The 7,622-nt window shown below is 41.5% G+C and overlaps 2 pseudogenes; both read right to left on the bottom strand.

Annotated features, from left to right (window-relative positions):
- Positions 1 to 1,754: 1,754 nt before the first annotated feature.
- On the bottom strand, positions 1,755 to 1,879 carry LOC148538307 (5S ribosomal RNA; annotated as a pseudogene).
- A 4,415-nt stretch (positions 1,880 to 6,294) lies between these two features.
- Positions 6,295 to 6,419, bottom strand: LOC148538306 (5S ribosomal RNA; annotated as a pseudogene).
- Positions 6,420 to 7,622: the final 1,203 nt, after the last annotated feature.

Raw genomic sequence — 7,622 nt, 5'->3', positions numbered from 1 at the left:
AGTATCCGGGTGGAAGTCCAGGCTGCTCCAAGCTGCCTTACAAAGACACAACAGCGAGTATCCGGGTGGAAGTCCAGGCTGCTCCAAGCTGCCTTACAAAGACAATGGGCTCAGACAGCATACAGAAGGGTTGTGGAGGTAGGCGAGCTAGGACACAAGACAGCAGGATGTGACGTCCCATCCCCGTTTGTGTACCAGCTCGTCTACCTCCATAGCCCTTCTGTATGTCCTTTGAGTCCCTGTTTTCGTGTAAGGCAACTCTGAGCAACCTGGACTTCCACCCCAATGCTCCTAGCTGCAGGTGTGCGGACCATAGCTGGAACAAACAAGCTGCCCGTTACACTTGGGAGCACACAGAGCCGCTTATCCTCTTCACATACAGTGACAGCTTTTCTAATACAGCAGCTCTGATCTTTGGAACACCAAGCATTTATGCTAGCGTGGCCACGCTCAAACACCTGAGATCAAGCTAAGTATATGTTATAACGATTACTAAGGAACGTTACTAATATAAATGTGCTTTAACATAAATTACTATGTGCTGCTCCTAACAAACTACTAATATCAATACAAGACAAGGGGACTTACTTAGATCCTCACTGGGATGCCAGTAAAGGATAAGACTATTTATTTGATTAACAAACCATTGCTTTGCTACTAACTTTTGACAATGTTACATATTTTATAATATTTATATTTGTGGATTATTATGCACCCATTTTGAATATTTATATCAATGATTTACATTGATCAAAATAAAATAACTAAATATATATGCCCAAGTTTCTACTATCTTAAAAGGAAGCAGTTCTATATATTTATTCATAAATTATAATTTTTATATCCTTGAGTACTATAGCGCAGTGATTCTTTATGTTGTGTGCTGTATTTCTTTTTCAAGGCCTGGCAAGCTTTGTTCACTTGCAGCTAGGTACGCTCTGTAGAATACAAACTAAGGCCCTCATTCAGAGCCACTCGCTATTTGCGGTCGTTCGTTCTAAAACAAGGGGTGGCTATTCAAATGAACCGTTCGCTGTTTGCGGTCTGTTCACGCCTCTAGGTCTGAACGAGCGAACAAAACTTGCGTTCTTTTTTTGGAAAAATACGCCCCCTGGCCGCTCGCATCCTACGTCATGTCCGCTATTTATTAGATTAATCGAGTACATCGACCAGGGTATGAACTGCTCGCTATTCTTGTGGTTGGTCTTTGCTACCACAATTTTGCGAGCAGTTCTGACTATAAAAGAACCCAGTGACGTGGTCAATGACGCTGCTGTTTTAAATATGCACACCCATAAAACGCCCGTTTTGACCTTTAAGCACGCCTGCGATCGGATCTCCACTCCCCGTTTTCAAGCACCTTCCCCTGTTACCACCCACATACGCCTCTTTCTGTCACTCAAATTATCAGGCATTCGCTATTTTGCGAGCACATGAATTTCGGCCGCACTGACTGGTTCGCGCATGCGTATTACGATCCATACGCATGCGCAGTTGGGCAAACATCGCTCGGAGCGAACGAGCTGCCACTTACGAGTGGCTCTGAATAAGGCCCTAAATACATAGTGTCAAGGGAAAGAGGCGGTTTTGCAACCCTTTCTTTTTAAAAAAAAATATATTGTTATTAAAGTGGCTGTAGGTGAGCAACAAATTTTCTCTTAGAACTCTTATTTCTTCACTTATTAAATAATATACTGATGGTAATATAGTAAATGTAAAAAGTCATAGAAAAAACTTATGGCCCAGTATAACATCACCTACAGTACCTGGTATTCCAAGGTGGTCTCCCACACATGTACAAGTACTAACCAGGCTCAACACTGCATAGCTTCCAAGATCAGACGAGATTGGGCGTGTCCAGTGTGGTATGGCCGTAGGTGATCAAAACTTATTCTTAGACCTCTCTTACTACTCACCACCAGTAAATTCATTAAAAAGTTAATATAATGAATTGAAATAGTCATAAAAAAAAACATGATATAGTAGTATAAAATTACCTACAGCACCTGGTATTCCCAGGTGCTCTCCTATCCAAGTACTAACCAACACCGCAGAGCTTACAAGATGAGATTGGGTATGGCCCTAGGTAACAACACAACATAAAAAAATCACTGCGCATAAATGATTATCATTTCAGAGTTCACGGCCGCTCTCTGTGAGCTCCCAACTGTAACGGACGGTTTGCATGTTACAGCCGTGGTCAGGACACGGAGCAACCGCGAGTATCCAGGTGGAAATCCAGGCTGCTCCAAGCTGTCTTACAAAGAGAATGGGCTCAGACGGCATACAGAAGGGTTGTGGAGGTAGGCGAGCTAGGACACAAGACAGCAGGATGTGACGCCCCTTCCCCGTTTGTGTACCAGCTCGTCTACCTCCATAGCCCTTCTGTATGTCCTTTGAGTCCCTGTTCTCGTGTAAGGCAACTCTAAGCAACCTGGACTTCCACCCCAATGCTCTTAGCTGCAGGTGTGCTGACCATAGCTGGAACAAACAAGCTGCCCATTACACTTGGGAGCACACAGAGCCGCTTATCCTCTTCACATACAGTGGACAGCTTTTCTAATACAGCAGCTGTGATCTTTGGAACAACAAGCATTTATGCTAGCGTGGCCTCTCTCAAACACTGGAGATCAAGCAAAGTATTTGTGGTAACGATTACTAGGGAACGTTACTAATAAATATGCTTGCTACATTTGCTTTAACTTAATTTACTATGTGCTGCTCCTAACAAACAAGATACAAATATCTATACAAGACAAGAGAACTTAATTATAACAGCACTGGGATGCCAGTAAAGGATAAGACTATTTATCTGGTTAACAACAAGCTGCTTTTACAAACTACATAAATGCTACTAACCTTTGACGTACTGTCAGGTGCCAAGTAGTAACCAGGCCCAACACGGCATAGCTTCCAAGATCAGACGAGATTGGGCGTGTCCAATGTGGTATGGCTGTAGGGGAGGAACAATTTTTCTTTTAGATCTCTTCTCACCACTAGCAAGTTCATTAAAAAGTTAACAAAATAAATGTAAGTAGTCATAGAAGCAACTGTTATGGCAGTACAAAACTACCTACAGCAACTGGTATTCCCAGGTGCTCTCCCATCCAAGTACTAACCAACACTGCTAAACTTACAAGATGAGATTTGGCATGTCCATCATGGTATGGCCATAGGTGTACACAACATAATCAGTGCACATAAAAGATTATTGTTTCAGAGTTCACGGCTGCTCTCTGTGAGCTCCCAACTGTAACCGACGGTTTGCTTGTTACAGCCGTGGTCAGGACACGGTGCAGCAGCGAGGATCGGGGTGGAAGTCCAGGCTGCTCCAAGCTGTCTTACAAAGAGAATGGGCTCAGACGGCATACAGAAGGGTTGTGGAGGTAGGCGAGCTAGGACACAAGACAGCAGGATGTGACGCCCCTTCCCCGTTTGTGTACCAGCTCGTCTACCTCCATAGCCCTTCTGTATGTCCTTTGAGTCCCTGTTCTCGTGTAAGGCAACTCTAAGCAACCTGGACTTCCACCCCAATGCTCTTAGCTGCAGGTGTGCTGACCATAGCTGGAACAAACAAGCTGCCCATTACACTTGGGAGCACACAGAGCCGCTTATCCTCTTCACATACAGTGGACAGCTTTTCTAATACAGCAGCTGTGATCTTTGGAACAACAAGCATTTATGCTACCGTGGCCACGCTCAAACACCTGAGATCAAGCTAAGTATATGTGGTAACGATTACTAGGGAACATTACTAATATACATGCGCTTTAACTTAATTTATTTTGTGCTGCTCCTAACAAACTACTAATATCTATACAAGACAAGAGGACTTAATTATTTCCTCACTGGGATGCCAGTAAAGGATGAGACTATATATCTGATTAACAAACGATTACTTTTACTAACCACATAAATGCTACTAACTTTAGACAATGTTACATTATTTTATAATATTTACATCTGTGGATTATTATGTACCCGTTTTGAATATTTATATCTATGATTTACATTGATCAAGTAAAATAACTAAATATATATGCCCAAGTTTCTACTATCTTAAAAGGAAGCAGTTCTATATATTGATTCATAAATTATAAGAATGTAAGCTCTCATGAGCAGGGACCTCTTCCCTCATGTGCTTCTCTTTACATTTTCTTCTACTCTCTACTCCCCATTAGGGCACCTAACACGGGACCGCCAACTCCCGGCAGCTTATTGTGAGTGCTTTAATCACTATTTCAGCAATGTATATAAGTTGTGTCCTTGTCCTGCACTGTAATGTACTGTAAGTTACTTGTTTCTTGTTCACTTATTAGTTCTATGTACTATGTAAGGCGCTGCGGAACACTTGTGGCGCCATATAAATAAAGGATAATAACAATAATAATAATAATATTTATATCCTTGAGTATTATAGCGCAGTGATTGTTTATGTTGTATTCTGTATTTATTTTTCAAGGCCTGGCAAGCTTTGTTCACTTGCAGCTAGGTACGCTCTGTAGAATACAAACTAAATACATTGTGTCAAGGGAAAGAGGCGGTTTTGCAACCCTTTCTTTTTAAAAAAAAAAATATTGTTATTAAAGTGGCTGTAGGTGAGCAACAAATTTTCTCTAAGAACTCTTACTTCTTCACTTATTCAATAATATACTGGTGGTAATATAGTAAATGTAAAAAGTCATAAAAAAAACTTATGGCCCAGTATAAAATCACCTACAGTATACCTGGTATTCCAAGGTGGTCTCCCACACATGTACAAGTACTAACCAGGCTCAACAGTGCATAGCTTCCAAGATCAGACGAGATTGGGCGTGTCCAGTGTGGTATGGCCATAGGTGATCAAAACTTATTATCAGACCTCTCTTACTACTCACCACCAGTAAATTCATTAAAAAGTTAATATAATAAATTGAAATAGTCATAAAAAAAGACTGATATAGTAGTATAAAATTACCTACAGCGTCTGGTATTCCGAGGTGCTCTCCTATCCAAGTACTAACCAACACCGCAGAGCTCACAAGATGACACTGGGTATGGCCTTAGGTAACAACACAACATAAAAAAATCACTGCGCATGAATGATTATTGTTTCAGAGTTCACGGCTGCTCTCTGTGAGCTCCCAACTGTAACGGACGGTTTGCTTGTTACAGCCGTGGTCAGGACACGGAGCAACAGCGAGTATCCGGGTGGAAGTCCAGGCTGCTCCAAGCTGCCTTACAAAGAGAATGGGCTCAGACAGCATACAGAAGGGTTGTGGAGGTAGGCGAGCTAGGACACAAGACAGCAGGATGTGACGTCCCATCCCCGTTTGTGTACCAGCTCGTCTACCTCCATAGCCCTTCTGTATGTCCTTTGAGTTCCTGTTCTCATGTAAGGCAACTCTGAGCAACCTGGACTTCCACCCCAAGGCTCTTAGCTGCAGGTGTGCGGACCATAGCTGGAACAAACAAGCTGCCCGTTACACTTGGGAGCACACAGAGCCGCTTATCCTCTTCACATACAGTGACAGCTTTTCTAATACAGCAGCTCTGATCTTTGGAACACCAAGCATTTATGCTAGCGTGGCCACGCTCAAACACCTGAGATCAAGCTAAGTATATGTTATAACGATTACTAAGGAACGTTACTAATATAAATGCGCTTTAACATAAATTACTATGTGCTGCTCCTAACAAACTACTAATATCTATACAAGACAAGGGGACTTACTTAGATCCTCACTGGGATGCCAGTAAAGGATAAGACTATTTATCTGATTAACAAACGATTACTTTTACTAACCACATAAATGCTACTAACTTTTGACAATGTTACATTATTTTATAATATTTATATTTATGGATTATTATGCACCCATTTTGAATATTTATATAAATGATTTACATTGATCAAAGTAAAATAACTAAATATATATGCCCAAGTTTCTACTATCTTAAAAGGAAGCAGTTCTATATATTTATTCATAAATTATAATATTTATATCCTTGAGTACTATAGCGCAGTGATTCTTTATGTTGTGTCCTGTATTTCTTTTTCAAGGCCTGGCAAGCTTTGTTCACTTGCAGCTAGGTACGCTCTGTAGAATACAAACTAAATAGATTGTGTCAAGGGAAAGAGGCGGTTTTGCAACCCTTTCTTTTTTTTGAAAGAAATATTGTTATTAAAGTGGCTGTAGGTGAGCAACAAATTTTCTCTTAGAACTCTTACTTCTTCACTTATTCAATAATATACTGGTGGTAATATAGTAAATGTAAAAAGTCTTAAAAAAAACTTATGGCCCAGTATAAAATCACCTGCAGTACCTGGTATTCCAAGGTGGTCTCCCACACATGTACAAGTACTAACCAGGCTCAACACTGCATAGCTTCCAAGATCAGACGAGATTGGGCGTGTCCAGTGTGGTATGGCCGTAGGTGATCAAAACTTATTATCAGACCTCTCTTACTACTCACCACCAGTAAATTCATTAAAAAGTTAATATAATGAATTGAAATAGTCGTAAAAAAAGACTGATATAGTAGTATAAAATTACCTACAGCGCCTGGTATTCCGAGGTGCTCTCCTATCCAAGTACTAACCAACACCGCAGAGCTCACAAGATGACACTGGGTATGGCCTTAGGTAACAACACAACATAAAAAATCACTGCGCATAAATGATTATTGTTTCAGAGTTCATGGCTGCTCTCTGTGAGCTCCCAACTGTAACAGACGGTTTGCTTGTTACAGCCGTGGTCAGGACACGGAGCAACAGCGAGTATCCGGGTGAAAGTCCAGGCTGCTCCAAGCTGCCTTACAAAGACAATGGGCTCAGACGGCATACAGAAGGGTTGTGGAGGTAGGCGAGCTAGGACACAAGACAGCAGGATGTGACGCCCCATCCCCGTTTGTGTACCAGCTCGTCTACCTCCACAGACCTTCTGTATGTCCTTTGAGTCCCTGTTCTCGTGTAAGGCAACTCTGAGCAACCTGGACTTCCACCCCAAGGCTCTTAGCTGCAGGTGTGCGGACTATAGCTGAAACAAACAAGCTGCCGATTACACTTGGGAGCGCACAGAGACGCTTTTCCTCTTCACATATAGTGACAGCTTTTCTAATACAGCAGCATTGATCTCTGGAACAACAAGCATTTATGCTACCATGGCCTCGCTCATACACTGGAGATCAAGCTAAGTATTTGTGGCAACTAATACTAAGGAACGTTACTAATATACATGCTTGCTACATTTGCTTTAACTTAAATTACTATGTGCTGCTCCTAACAAACAAGCTACTAATAGCTATACAAGGCAAGAGAACTTAATTATACCCTCACTTGGATGCCAGTAAAGGATAAGACTATTTATCTGATTAACAAACCATTGCTTTTACAAACTACATAAATGCTACTAACCTTTGACGTACTGTCAGGTGCCAAGTAGTAACCAGGCCCAACACGACATAGCTTCCAAGATCAGACGAGATTGGGCGTGTCCAATGTGGTATGGCTGTAGGGGAGGAACAATTTTTCTTTTAGATCTCTTCTCACCACTAGCAAGTTCAATAAAAAGTTAATAAAATAAATGCAAGTAGTCATAGAAGCAACTGTTATGGCAGTACAAAACTACCTACAGCAACTG

This window comes from Taudactylus pleione, unplaced genomic scaffold, assembly GCF_031769625.1.
Source record: "Taudactylus pleione unplaced genomic scaffold, aTauple2 ptg000040l, whole genome shotgun sequence".
Classification (NCBI taxonomy): domain Eukaryota; kingdom Metazoa; phylum Chordata; class Amphibia; order Anura; family Myobatrachidae; genus Taudactylus; species Taudactylus pleione.
Note: the sequence above shows the minus strand (reverse complement) of the source record. Positions and strands in the feature narration are given on the sequence as shown.